The sequence below is a fragment of the Acinonyx jubatus genome, chromosome C1 (assembly GCF_027475565.1).
Source record: "Acinonyx jubatus isolate Ajub_Pintada_27869175 chromosome C1, VMU_Ajub_asm_v1.0, whole genome shotgun sequence".
In the NCBI taxonomy this organism is placed as follows: Eukaryota; Metazoa; Chordata; class Mammalia; order Carnivora; family Felidae; genus Acinonyx; species Acinonyx jubatus.
The window spans coordinates 44,240,371-44,255,369 of record NC_069381.1 but is presented as its reverse complement, the minus strand read 5'-3'; the positions used below and the strand labels follow the sequence as shown (position 1 = coordinate 44,255,369).

The window sequence follows — 14,999 nt, the reverse complement described above, 5'->3', positions numbered from 1 at the left end:
TCAACAAATACTGAGTACCTGCTTGACGTATATGCCCCCCTCAGACCTGCTTCTAGAGAGAAACCTGACCACCTCCTACCTACAACCCTTTCGTGGCTTCACGTCCCCTGCAGGATACTATCCACATTCCTTTACCGGCTACTTAGGACCCTCCATTGTCCCATCAAGACTTCCAGGCTCCTCCTACAGCACATCTGCAGAGTGACCCTGCCCTCCAGCCTCTGAACCCTATTCCCACCTGACCTTCTGCTATTTCCACGTCTTTGCACACCTGCTCCCGTGGCCCGGGACAACTTCCTCCCTCCCTTGCCTAGATCGGTAGTTCTCAGAGTTAAGCATGCCTCAAAGGAGTGGCTTAAATACAGATTGCTGGGCTCCAGACCCAGAGTTTGGGACTCAGGGGTGTGCTCCAAGAACTTGGATTTCTCACAACATCCCAGGCAATGGTGGCGCTAAGAGGCTACGGGACCACACTTGGATAACTACAGCTCTAGCAGTTATCCTGGCCTGTCTTTCAAGCTCAACTCCGGCTTCACTTCCTCCAGGAAGTCCACCCACACCAGCGCCTCCCACCCTGCATTAGGTGCCTCCTCTGGGCCCCCACATCCCCTTACTGTTTCCTCTGTCCTGGTGCCTAAAAGTCATGCAGAAACCACCTGTCAATCTGTCTATAGCTCCTTTCAACTTTAAGGTCCTTGAGACTCCAGCTCAACCACATGTTTTCCATCTCCTTGTCCCTAATGCTTCACAAAATGCCTACTCTACAGTAGAGGCTCACGGACGGTTTTTTAGTGAAACAAGCCCTCCTGTAAAAAGAGGGCAGATGGAACCAAATCATAAGTAAATACATGATGTAAACGAGGAGAACTATTATCTGCATGGCTCGCTCATGTAGCCTCAGTCGCGCCAATTACCAGTGTCACTCTTTGGAGCCACTGAAAGATTATATAGTCAATGTTTCCAAAACCTCAATACTGTGAGATCTTGATGAAGTATATATCAATCAGATTAGCCTGCCACCTCTCCAACACAAGATAGGAATGCCAACTAAATCCATTCAAGTAAGGAGATTTAATTTATTGTGATTTTGAAATCAATTTTATCAGGATATAACTTGCCCTAAAATGCACCTGTTTTAAGTATACAGGTGAATTGTGACAAATGCACGTACCTATGAAACCACCGCCACAATTAAGATACAAGATGTTTCCATCAGCCCAGAAAGTTCCCTCATGTGCCTTGGTTGTCAGTCCTACCTCCCAGCCTCCACCCGTGGCCCTAAACAACCACTCACCTGCTTCACTTCACAGTAGATTAGTGATGCCCGCTCTAGAACTCCACGTAAGCAGAGTCATACGCTCTATATAGTCTTTGTACCTGGCTTCTTTCCCACTGTATCTCTTCTTTTCATCAGTGTTTTTGAGATTTATCCATTTTGCTGCATCTATCAGTAACTTCTTTCTTTTTATCGCTTACTAGCATACCAACACGGGGTTTTGCTTATCTATTCACAATTGGCTTATCTATTCACCTGCTGATGAACATTTGGTGGGTTTCCAGTTTGAGACTACGGTGAATAAAAGTGCAGTGAACATTTTGTACGTGTGTATATACGTATTCGCTCCTCTTGGATAAATGTATATAAGAGTGGGATAGCTGGGTTGCGTGGTTAGTGTATGATTAACTTTATAAGAAACGGCCAAACTGTACCAGTTTGCTTTCCCACAAGCAGAATAAGAGGCTTACAACTGCATCTTACCTGCCAACTCCTAATATGGTTGGTCTTTTGAATTTAAGCCATTCCAGTGGGCATATAGTGGAATTGTGTTATAATTTTACTTTCTCGTTCCCTACTGATTAATGATGTTGGACATATTTCCATGTGGCTATTGGCCATTCGTTTATCTTCAGTCATGCAGTGTCTGTGCAAATCTTTTCCCTGGTTTTTATTGTACTATGTCTTATTATTGATTGGGCAAGTTCTCTATCGCTTCTCGGCCTTTTGGCTAAGATCAAGTGTGGACAAGTCCTCTATATGTTCTTGATACTAGTCTTTATAAGATATACCTATTAAAAATACTTTTTTCTAGCCTATGGCTTCAGTTTTCTCTTTTCCTAATATTTCCCTTTGAAAAGCAGAATTGTGATGAAGCCAAATGCATCCATTACCTCCTTTTATGATTTGTGGTTTTGGGTCCCATCCAAGAAATTTGTCCTGTTCTCAAGATCACAGTTGCTTCTACAGTTTCACTTTTCACAGACCTATGGTCAGTTGCTAGTGAGTTTTTGTATGTGGTGTGAGGTAAGGGTCAAGGTTCGTATTTTTCCAAATGGATATCCAATTCTAGCACTACTTGTATATGCTACTTTTTCCCATTGGACTATCTTAGCACCCTGGACAAAAGGCAATTGACCCTGTACTTGTAGGTCTCTTTCTGGTCTCTTCTACGTTTTATTAATCCAGATGAGTATCTTTACACCAACCCCACTTGGTCTTGATTATTGTCATTTTACAATGCATCTTGATATAAGGCTGTATAATTCCTTCGGCTTTGTTCTGTTTCAAAACCGATGTGGCTACGTTATGTCCTTTGCGTTGCCTAAATCTTAGAATCATCTTGTCAATTTCTACAAAAAGCCTTCTGGAATTTTATTGCATTCGTAGATCAATTTGGGAGATCAAATGTGTAGATCAATGTGGGAGATCAATTGGTACATCAAAAAGCCTTTTGGAATTTTATGACATTTGTAGAACAATTTGGGAGAGAATAAACACCTTAGAAATACTGAGTTTCTGATTCTTGAGCATCAAGAATATCACGCTCTATCACACTTCTATTTAGGTCTTAATTTCTCTCACCAATTTTTTATAGTTTTCACTTATCTTAATAAACTTACCCTTTTTGATGTTTATTAATACTACTTTAAATTACATTGTTTACAATTTTATTTTCCGGGGTGCCTGGGTGGCTCAGTCGGTTAAGCATCCAACTTCAGCTCAGGTCATGATCTCGTAGTTTGTGCTGATAGCTCAGAGCCTGAAGTCTGCTTTGGATTCTGTGTCTCCCTCTCTCTGCCCCTCCCCCATGCCCTGTCTCTCTCTTTCTCTCAAAAATGAATGAACGTTAAACAAAAATTCATTTTCCAATTGTGTTTTGATCTATACAGAAGTATAACTGATTTTGACATATTGAACTTGTATCAAATGACCTTGCTAAATTCATTTAGTTCTAGAAGCTTTTTTTGTAGTTTCCTCTGAATTTTCAATATATATGATTATGTCATCTGCAAATAACGACAGGTTTCCTTCTACCTTTCCCATATAAATGTCTTTCCCCCACTCTTGCCTTTTTGACTGTCCAGGACCTCTCTTATAATACTGAATATAACTGATGAGAATGGGCATTGTTGACTGTGGGGGGGAAGTATTCATTTCCAACATCGAGTATGAGGTCAGTTGTAGGTTTTATTGTAAATGACCTCTATCAAGTTAGGAAAGTTCCCTTATATTCCTAGTTTGCTGAGGAATTTTATCTTGAATGGGTGTTGAATATTGTCAAATGCTTTTTCTGTGTCTATTGAGATAATCGTGTTGTTTTCTCCTTTATTCTGTTAATGTCATGTATTCCATTAACTGAATTTCAGATGTTAGACCAAACTTGTTCCTGGAATAAACACAGGATATGGACGTGATTTGTCAATTTTTTGCATCTATGTTCTAGAGAAATACTATCTTAGATTTTCTTCTCTTATAATAGCTATGTCTACTTTTAGTATCAGGATAATATTAGGCTTATAAAATGGGGTGGAAAGTATTCCCTTTTCCTCTAAAAAAATGTATATAAAATTGGTATTATTTCTTTCTTAAATGGTTGGTAGTGTTCACCAATGAAGCAATCTGGGCATTAAGATGTTTTGTTCTGTGGGAACAATTATTTTTAACTTTTTATTTTGAGATAATTTTAGACTTACCGAATTGATTGCAAAAAATAGTCCAGAAAGTTCCCGTAGATCCTTCACCCAGCATCTCCTAAGGTTAACAGCTCACATAGCCATGGTACAATTATCAAAAACTTTTTTTTTAAGTTTATTTATTTTGAGAGAGAGAGAGAGAGAGAGCATGTGAGCCAAGGAGGGGCAGAGAGAGAGCAGGCTCCGTCCATCTGCTATGTCAGCACAGAGCGTGACACTGGACTCAAACTCAAAAACCTGAGATCATGACTTGAGCCCAAATCAAGAGTCAGTTGGTTAATAGAATGAGCCACCCAGGCCCTCCTCAAAAACTTTTTTTTACAGTAACACTGGCATAATACTATCAATTAAACTGCAGACTTTATGTGGACTCACCGGTTCAGTTCACTAATATCCTTTTTTACATTCCAGAATCTACTGTAAGCTGCTGCATCTCATTTAGCTGTCATGCCTCCTTGGTCTCGTCCAATCTGTGACAGACCCTCAGCCACTCCTTTCCTTTCATAAATCATGATTTATGATTGTGGTTGTCTACCCCCCAGAATACCTGTGTTGAAACCCTAAATCCCAGAGGGATGGAATTATGAGGTGGGGCTTCTGACAGGTAATTAGGTGGTGAGGGTGGGGCGAGCATGATGAGATTAGTGTGCTTATAGAAAGACACCAGAGGGGCGCCTGGGTGGCGCAGTCGGTTAAGCGTCCGACTTCAGCCAGGTTACGATCTCGCGGTCCGTGAGTTCGAGCCCCGCGTCAGGCTCTGGGCTGATGGCTCCAAGCCTGGAGCCTGTTTCCGATTCTGTGTCTCCCTCTCTGTCTGCCCCTCCCCGGTTCATGCTCTGTCTCTCTCTGTCCCAAAAATAAATAAATGTTGAAAAAAAAATTTTTTTTTAAAAAAGAAGAAAAGAAAGACACCAGAGAGCTGGCTTCCTCTCTCTCCCCACCGCCACGTGAGGATACATGGAGAGGACGGCCTTGTGCAAACCAGGAAGCAGCTTGTCGCCAGACATCGGATCTGCTGGGGCATTGATCTTGGACTTGCCAGCCTCCAGAACAGTGAGGTTTGAATGTTTGTTGTTTCAGCTACGAAACAGTCTATGGTAATTCGTTATAGCAGTCTGAGCTGGCTAGGACAGATGACCTTGAGACCTTAAAAAGTACCAGCCAGTTATTTTACAGTTTGGGTTTGTGTAAGCTGTTCCATGATTAAATTGAAGTTATGTGCTACTGGGAAGAATACTTCAGGTGCCCTTATTGGTATATCATTTCAAGGGGTACATGATAGTATACCTTACAGGATTCCTTACAGGATACCGTTATTTCTTGGTTAAGGTGGCGTCATCCATGCTTCTCTATGATAAAGTTTTCTATTTTTTCCTTTATAGATTTTTTTTTTTGAAGGAGAGAGAACGAGAGAGCAAGTGAGTGGGGGAGAGAAGCAGGGGGGAGGGGAGAGAGAGAGAGAGAGAGAGAGAGAGAGAGAGAGAGAGAGAGAGAATCTCAAGCAGGCTCCATGCTCAGTATAGAGCCCGATGGGGGGCTCAATCCCACGACCCTGGGATCATGACCTGAGCCAAAATCAAGAGCCAGATGCAGGGCTGGACTACCCAGGTGACCCTCTATTTTTTTTCTTTCAATTAATAAATATTTACTTGGCGAGAGATATTTTGAGGCTCTACCCCCTTAAACTGTTTAAGTTTAATAAAACTAATTTAAAATCGTTCATGTAGCCCACAAGAATGATTATTATTATTCTCTTTACAGAATATCTTGTTTTTCTTTCTGTTCTTAAGATTTTCTCTTTATCTCCAGATCCCTGGATTTTAGCAATGTGGTTATAATGTCTTGGTGGTGCATGTATGTGTGTGTGTGTGTCCTGCTTGGAAATCATTGAGTTTCTTGAATCTGTGAGTTTATATATTTTTTATCATATCTGGAACACTTTTCAGCCATTATTGCTTTAAGTATTCTTTTCCTCTCCCTTTTCTGGTATTCCATGGATACATGGATTACATGGATAAATTGTTTTGTCTCAGGGTCACTGAGGTTCTGTGTTTCCCTTTAAGCATTTTTTTCTCTCCTTGCTTTAGTTTGGATCATGTTATAGACTGAACTTTGCCCCCTCCAAACTCATCTGGTAAAGCCCTATCATCCAGTGTGACTATAGTTGGAGATGGGGCCTTCAGGGAGGTAATTAAGGTTAAATGAGCTCATAAGGTGGGGCCCTAGTCCAATCAGATTGGTGTCCCTTTAAGAAGAGGAAGAGACACCAGAGATCTCTGTGTATGTGTGGGAACACAGAGAAGAGGGCATGTGAGGACACAATGAGACTGCAGCTGTCTGTAAGCCAGGAAGAGAGGTCTCACCTGAATCCAAGCCTGAAAGCATCTTGGACTTCAGCTTCCAGAACTGTGAGAAAATAAACTCCTGTCGTGTTAGCCACCCAGTCTGTGACATTTTGTTATGGTGGCCTAAGTAAACCAATGCAGACAGCCTATTGGCTCAAGAATGTTAACTTCCGTAAGGTCTACTCTGTGTTAATCCCATTAGATGTGACATTTTTTTACTTAAAAATATACTTTTTTATCTGTAAAAGTTCTATTTCACTGGTTTTTTCATACCTTTCATTTCAATATTTATTGTATCCTTGTTTCCCTTTAAAGACTTGAACATGTTTATAGTTATTATAAAGTTCTTATCTGTTCATTCCATTATCTGGGTCATTTCTGGGTATGTTTCTATTGGCTTTTTTCTCTTTTTTTCCATCTCAGTTTCCTGCTTCTTTACATGTCTAATTGGATCATGGGCATTGTTGTGTGCTGGGTTTTGTTGTCTTCCTCTGAAGAGTGTTAGGCTTTGTTCTGGCAGGCATCTACGTTACTTGTGAATCCACTTCATCCTTTCAGGAATGTTTCAAGCTTTATAGAGTAGGCTTTATTGAGGACTAGTTTAAGTACTTCTAATACGGGGTGACCCTTCTGGTGTTTACCGAATGCCTTGGGTGTTCAGTGAGATCTCTCTACTCTGGTTACAGACATCTCTGAGTGCTACAAGCTTTGGAAATAGTCCTATTTATTGCTTCTCTAGTCATCCTTTTCTTGGCTTTATAGAGATGCCCCTATGCATGTGCAGCTCAATATTCAGCAACAGACTCAAGAGGATGTGCAGATATCCGGAGCTTTTCCTCTGCATAGTTTCCTCCTCTCTGACTCTGCTCTGCAAATTCCAGCAAAGTCTACCTCCCTGAACTCTGATCTCTGACTCCTCAACTCAGCGAGACTGCCATGGTGCATTAATTTCAGACAGAGCAGACTTCAAAGCAAGGAAAGTTATCACAGACCAAAAAGGGCATTATGTAACGATAAAGGAGCCAATGCCCCCAAAAGACATAACGACATGACTGCTAATTTTACAGAAATGGAGGCAAGAAAAATTCATTTAATGGAATAATGACATACAAATTTATGCATTACATATGTCTTAGTTTTTTCACGCCTCCAAACATGGGCTCACCAACAGAACACTCAGATATGTTCACTAATAATTAAATCCAGTCATCTTTTATACTTTGCCAACTTTCACGCATTGAAAAACTACATTTTAAATGTAGTTTTAGGAGCGCCTGGGCCGTTGAGTCGGTTGGGTGTCTGGCTCTTGATTTTAGCTCATGGTCTCACAGTTCATGGGATCGAGCCCCACATCAGGCTCTGTGCTGACAGCACAGAGACTGCTTGAGAGTCCCTCCCTCCCTCTTTCTCTGCCCCTCCCCTGCTCTCTGGCTCTCTGTCTCACCCTCAAAACAAATAAAATTATTTAAAAAATAAAAACTAAATGTCGTTTTAAGACTACATATAAAAACAGCAATTTAACATTTTTTAAAAACTTGTTATCGCGACATGTAATGGTTTATTGGGTCGATTGGTGAGCTTTAAATATTTAGATATATGGGATACAGGTTTCATTTCAACTCAAGTTCCAAGCCCTGCAAGTGTCCAGGCCCTGCACTTGCCATTAGACATTCTACTGCCTCCAGGTTAAATAGTCTCTGCTTTGCCGGGAGCCACTGTCTCTACCTGTGACAGACACTGACGCCCCACCCTGCTTCTGCAAGAGCGTGGCCTCCCTCATGGTCCTGGAGGACTCCTAGCTCCTTCATCCCTTGCTAGTGGTGCTGGGATTCAGATTCACTCCCTCGATCCCGCCACGGATATTGCCTGCTCTAGAACCAGCTTATCTCAGTGTTGCAACTGCCATTACCGTCACCGGTGAAGTTGGAGGTTCCAGTTCCGGCTGGGGCGTGCACCGCCTCTCCATGGCCAAGGGCAGCTTACTATTCTCTAAGCCCCTGTATTAGTTTTCTGTAGCTGCTGTAACAAATGACCACAAAGCTTGATGGTTTTAAAACAAAGAAATGTATTTCCCCACAGTTCTGGAGGCCAGAAATCTGAGATCGTTGTCATTGGACCAAGCTCAAGGTGTAAGCAGGACCACGTTCCCTCCAGAGGCTCTAGGGGAAAATGTGTTCCTTGCCTCTCCCAGCGTCTCGTGGCTGTCGGTATTCCTTGACACGCGGCTGCATGACTCCAATCTCTGCCTCCTAAACGCATTGCCTCCTCCCTTTCCATGTGTCCTCAGATCTCCCTCTGCCTGCCTCTTAAAAGGGTACATGTTATTGAATTTAAGGCCCACCCAGATAATCCAGGACAACCTCTCCATCTCAACAGCCTTAACTTAATCACAGCTGCAAAAATTCTTTCCAAATAAGATACAATCTCCAGGTTTCGGGGATTAGGACCTACTGTCGTTGGGGGCCATTCTTCAGCCCACTTTACCCCCCTACCCTCGTTCCCACCACCATCAATGTCGTCTCAGCCCTCCTTCCCCAACTCAAAGCCTGGAGCCAAAACCTTTCGGACCCAATTCAAAGTTTCACTCGTGTTCTGTCCCAGAATTAATGATTCCCAGAATGACTAATCATGAAATCAATTCTTGTCTTCAAAAGAAAAACCTACCCTGCCCACCAGAATGTGGCCTTGTCTTTAGTTCCAAAAACCAAAATAACAAAATAACTTAATTTTGTACAACCAAACCTTGGGAAATAAATGAGTCTTATCCATGTGTACTTTGTTCTAAATCCTTTGTCATAATTCTACATTATAAAAACCATTTGGGTTTTTTTTTAATTTTATTTTTTATTTTTTAAAATTTACCTCCAAATTAGCATATAGCGCAACAATGATTTCAGGAGTAGATTCCTTAATGCCCCTTCCCCATTTAGCCCATCCCCCTTCCCACAACCCTATCAGTAACTCTCAGTTTGTTCTCCATATTTATGAGTCTCTTCTGTTTTGTCCCCCTCCCTGTTTTTATATTATTTTCATTTCCCTTGCCTTATGTTCATCTGTTTTGTCTCTTAAAATCCTCATATGAGTGAAGTCATATGATACTTGTCTTTCTCTGACTGATTTCACTTAGCAGAATACCCTCCAGTTCCATCCACACAGTTGCAAATGGCAAGATTTCCTTCTTTTTGATTGCCGAGTAATACTCCATTGTATATATGTACCACATCTTCTTTATCCACTCATCCATTGTTGGACATTTGGGCTCTTTCCATACTTTGGCTATTGTTGATAGTGCTGCTATGAACATTGGGATGCCTGCGTCTCTTAGAAACGCATACCCATAAGCCGTGGATAAATGCCTAGTAGTGCAATTGCTGGGTCGTAGGGTAGTTCTATTTTTAGTTTTTTGAGGAAACTCCATACTGTTTTCCTCCTGTGAGTGCCCTCATGTGCTACTACATAGGGGTACTTTGTCGACTGGCATAATAAGGCTGACACTACTGACCGTCTTCCACACTCATCACCCCACCTCCTCAAGGGGCCCCCCTTTTTAAAGCCATATTCTACCATATTTGAGGTCATAATAATCGCACTTAAGAGCAACAGAGTAGATGGAAGGAAGTGAAGCTGGACTGTAATCCCAACTGTCTCGTTAATGAACGGAGTAGCCCGAGAAGCATCACTTCCCGCCCCCCCCCTCCCCCCCCCACCCAGGCCTGCTTTGGCTCACTGGTCAAGTCGGGACACAGGCACGGATCACTCAGTGCCCTCAGGGGACTGACAGCCACCAGGTAGATGAAGGGACCACGTGCAATACAAAGAGCTGTGCAAACACTAGCCGTTTCCCTCACTGATAACTCTGTAGAATGGGTATTATCATCACCATAAGACAGGGGATATTATTTCTAATATAAATCACTGTCTTTTTTAAAACAAAAGAGGCTCGAGGCACCTGTGGGTGGCTCAGCTGGCTGAGGGTCTTGTCTCTTGATTTTGATTCAGGCCATGATCCCACGGTCATGGGATCAAGCCCCGCATCGGGCTCCACACTGAGCATAGAGCCTGCCTAGGACTGTTTCTCTCTCTCCCTCTGCCCCTCTCCTCCGCTCACGCTTGCTCTCTCTCTCTCTCTCTCAAATAAATAAATGAAAAATTAAGAATAAAATAAAAGAGCCTAGAGACATGGTGCCCCAAATCACACCCTGCTAGTAAAATCACATTTCAGTCTCTGGCAGATAGAAACAGGCATACTTTTTCCTTTCATCATAGGAAGATTCTGCTATGTCTAATCCTTTGTGCGTAACCTAAGTGCTACACACATTAGAACTCTGTGTCACATACAAAAACACAGGCTGTGAATGAGGACCTAAAAGGACACACGTTTTTTAAATTTGTTTTCCATTCACAGATCCTTTTTGGCCAGCATCCCGATTGCCACATATTCACTGATGACCTAAGAATAGCAGTAAAAATAACAATAGTATTTATTACTGTGTTAACAATGGCTCTCATTTATTGAACAGTTACTCTGTGCTGAGGACACCACGGCAAGAGAGGAAGGAGATGTGGCTTAGCTACATTGTTTTGAACCTAGTGACTACATTGTAGGCTGTCCACAAAGACCCCCAAACAACTCAGGAAATAAAGCGTAACAACTCTAGAACATAAAGATGCTAGGTATTTGTACTCATCACCCAGGATTTTTCGGGATGGAGCTGTGGTCAGCGGGCAAAGGTTTATAGGCGACAGCTCCCTCACCTAAAAGGAAAGGAAAGAGAAGTTTCTATGCGAGAATTTAAAACACAGAGCCCCTTGCTCTCAGCCTAGTGGGTGAGATACCTCACGCTTGCTCTCTTTTCCCTGCCTTGGTAAATGAAGCGTTACTGTAACTAACACATTGTAAGGAAATACTCACTTATAGGGAAATGAGGTTTGAAATACTAGAAAACTAAGTTAAACTTTATATAGACTGTAAACCCTTATTTTATTTTTTTCCAGTCTGGTGTTATTAATTTGCTTAAAGACTCTGTGGCATGTTTTATACAAGGAAAACCCTCACCCTGGCTATTACTCTTGTACTATTCAGAATACTTCCCAGCTATTCATCAAGAGGGTTAGGCAGACGATTGTTAATTTGTTTGTTTGTTTCATCATCACCAGCATTTGGAGAACTTCTTAATGTTTACAAAGCACATTCCCACTCAGGCTCTCAGCTCAACTTCGTACAACAGATGAGGACAATGAAATTTAGGGAGGTCACGGGACTTGTCCAAAGTTGCACACTTAGTAAGAATTGGAACCGGGATTGCAACCTTTCAACCGCCCCCAAATCTCCTATGACTAAAGAGAAGCAAATCATCTTACTAAGACCTGCTGGGTTCAACGGGAATTTTTCAGGGACAATAGTCTAAGGAGGCACCAGAATAATGAGCATGATGAGGCAGGGGCAGCCCCAAAAGAAATGAGCACAGGACGCTCTGGGATTTGAAGCCTTCCACCGGTTCGAAGCCCAGCTCTGTCTTTGGTAACAGTCACACTGCTTGCACGGGTGTGATTCTTATGTGTCTCATCCTTTCTGTCTCACTCGGATGTTAGTGGCACGAGGACAGAGCCGGTCATTCTTATTCACCATGGAATCCTCAGCAACTCAGCTCAGGGCCTGGCACAGAGCAGATGTTCACAAATTACGTCTTGAATATGTTTCTCCATCAAAGCAAGCTGCCGCTTCCCTCCGGGCTCTGCTTAGTCATTCGCAGAATGGCATAAGCCCGTTTAAGGGCTAGTAAGGCTTAAGGTAAAAAAAAAAAAAAAAAGAAATGTTAGCTTCCCACTAAAGGGCAGTTCCCCCGCCTGCCTTTCTCGGTGGCTCGCCATCACACAGGTCCCGTCCTGGGATGGAATTCTCTGGAAGGCAGACAGTGATCCACATGGGAGTGGACGTTTGGGTGGTGCTGCTGTTTCTGAGCTGCAGAGCCACAGTATGACACAGAGATGAAAAATGGCCTTGCTCCTAAGACCTGAAAGCAACATCTCTCACTTTTAATGTTCTGCCAACGAAAATCTCCGCGTCTTTAAAGGACTGGGTGTTCCCCTCATATTGCCCCACTTAGCATTTGTGCTTTTTAACGGAATAAACATTTCTGTTTGCTGGACAAAAGCAAAAGGAGATTCGGTAAATACACAACCCGTTTGATCAACACAGTTCACGCAAAGCTCCAAGCTGATTGCTCAAGACAGATGTGTCATGGACAAAAAACACAGCGTTCGGATCCTCCCCGACTGGGCTCCCCTCTATCCGTCCAATGTGAAGAGGCGACAGACTGGGACGGAAGAGCCTAGGCTGTAGTGTCAGACCTAAAGTCAACCCCAGTTAACCATGTTGGGGCACACACTTCTCTCTATTAGTCAGGCTTCCTCAGAGCAAATGAACCCATGAGATACATGTGGAGAAACTCAGAGAGATCTATTTTAAGGCATCGCCCCCCCCTGGCTGTGGAGGCTGGCAAGTCTGAAATCCACAGGGCAGGCAGGCAGGCGGGCAGGCTGGAAATTCAGCTAACAGTTGATATTGCCACTGAGTCTAAAGGCATTCTGGAGGCAGAATCCCTTCCTCCATGGGGGACCTCAGTCCTTTTTCACCTGGCCTTCAACTGATCACGTAAGGCCCACCCTATTATGAAGAGTAATCTGCTTTACTCCAAGTTGACTGATAGAAATGTTAATCGCGTCTGAAAAATACCTTTATTACATCCAGACTGATGGCAGACCAAACAACTGCGCCAACTGCGCTTGTAGCCTGACGAGGTGGACACATCAAATTAACCTTCGTGCTCTTCAGGCCTCGATTTCCTCATCCACGTACGACATCCCTGCAAAGTACTTAGAAAAGCGCCCAGCTTATCGCAGGTCCTGGACAAATGCCGTGCGAAGGAACCATCCAGTTCTATAAACATCAGTGGGGCCTCTACTGGGCGCCAGGTGCTGTTCCCCCCTGGAGATGCAGAGAGGAACAGGACCTTGACCTTGAGGAGGTTACCACCTAGGGAGGCAAATGCAGGTGGCAGCTACCTACCACGGGTGACATGAGCGTCCAGATGTCCAGAGAAGATGGACCCACCACAGCTGAGAGAGACAGGGAAGGCCCCTTGGGGAAGGTGACCTCTGAACTGAATCGAAAAACCTTAGCAGCATCCAGAAAACGAGAAAAGGCGGTCCGGGCAGCAATAAGACCACAGCCAGAGGCTTAGAAACCTGAAATGGCGCAGTGCATGTGAGAACCGGAGCTACAAGGGTGAGCTTGAGTGGCAGGGGGCAGGGGGCAGGGGGGAGATGAAGCTGGAAATGGCAGTGAGGCCAGATCGTGAGGAACCTTGGCACCGCAAGAAGGCGTGTTAGTGGCCCTACGGCTGCCATAATAAATTAACACAAACTCGGTGGCTGGAGCGGACAGAAACGTGTTCTCTCACGGCTCTGGAGGCCGGAAGTCTGAAATCAAGGTGCCAGCAGGCTCGGCCCCTCCTGGAGGCTCTGAGGGAGGATGGGTTCCATGCCTCTCACCTGCGAAGGTTTCACTCCTACCCCTGCCTCCAGCTTCACATGGTGCTCTCCCTGCGTGTGTGTGTGTGTGTGTGTGTGTGTCCAAATTTCCCTCTTATAAGGACACCAGTCATGGCATTAGCCGCCCCCCTCCCAACTCCAGTATGACCTCATTTTAACATGATTATATCAGCAAGGACTCTCTTTCCAAAGAAGGTCACATCCACAGGCACTAGGGGTTAAGACAAGAACATACCTTTGGGGGACCCACAATTCAATCTATGATACAAGGTAATGAGAGAAACGGTAAGAGTTTTAGTTAGGAAGGTCTTCCGGGCTCTGACGGAAAGGGGAGATAAGACTAGAGGTCCCGTCCTGTGGTTCTGTTGCTTTGGTCACCAGGAAGTTCAGCGTAAAAAGTGTAACAGGTGCGCTGATGCATCTTTTTTTGTGGAGGGGCTGGGGGACACATGTACAGGGCATTACAGTTGTATTTCACTTATGAGCAGTATTTCTAACTGCCTCTTTTTTTTATCCTTTTATATCAGTCGGAGTCCTAACAGGGAACAGATGGAACACTCAAATTAGGGTGATTCAAGAAGGGTTTATTTACAATGGGACACTTGCAGGGGCATGGGCTGGAGGTAGGGGAAGGACACAGTGGCCAGAGACTAGTTAGTCACAGCGGGTTCCAGGGGATGAAGCAGTCACCTGTCTAGAAAGAGAGTGTCTTGCTGAGGTCACCTTGAGAAGAGATGACCTCCTTTGTGGCAGGGACGTGGCCCACTCATGTCCTCCCCTCCCTCTCCCTCTGACCTCCCCTCCCTCTCCCTCTGACCTCCTGAGGGCAACCCCCATGGCCAAACCCAATGAGGATCGAGAGGCAGTCCCCACAGGTCGGCGCCCCAGGGCAGACAGCAGGATGCAGAAGGGTGCCGAGAGGGTCCGAGGGGACAAGCAGGAGCAAGTTTTATTTTCCCTCCCTCCTGGTTGCCTCATTTATTTTTCATACTCTTTATGTTTGGGTCGGCTATCCCAAACCCTTCCTTTTTAGGCTAAAAAGGGCAATGACGGTCCAAAGAAAACGGGAAATGGAGGCAGCATCTCCTGTCCCCTTCACCAAGGGGCTTTTCGTCCTGAGCAGTTTGC

General features: G+C 44.0%; 1 long non-coding RNA gene across 1 annotated transcript; it reads right to left on the bottom strand.

Moving 5' to 3' along the window:
- Window positions 1-10,809: 10,809 nt before the first annotated feature.
- Window positions 10,810-13,567, bottom strand: LOC113599096 (uncharacterized). The gene is made up of 2 exons (XR_003419830.2): window positions 11,944-13,567; window positions 10,810-11,072 (listed from the first exon to the last, which is right to left on the bottom strand). It is a non-coding gene; the product is annotated as an uncharacterized LOC113599096 (long non-coding RNA).
- Window positions 13,568-14,999: the final 1,432 nt, after the last annotated feature.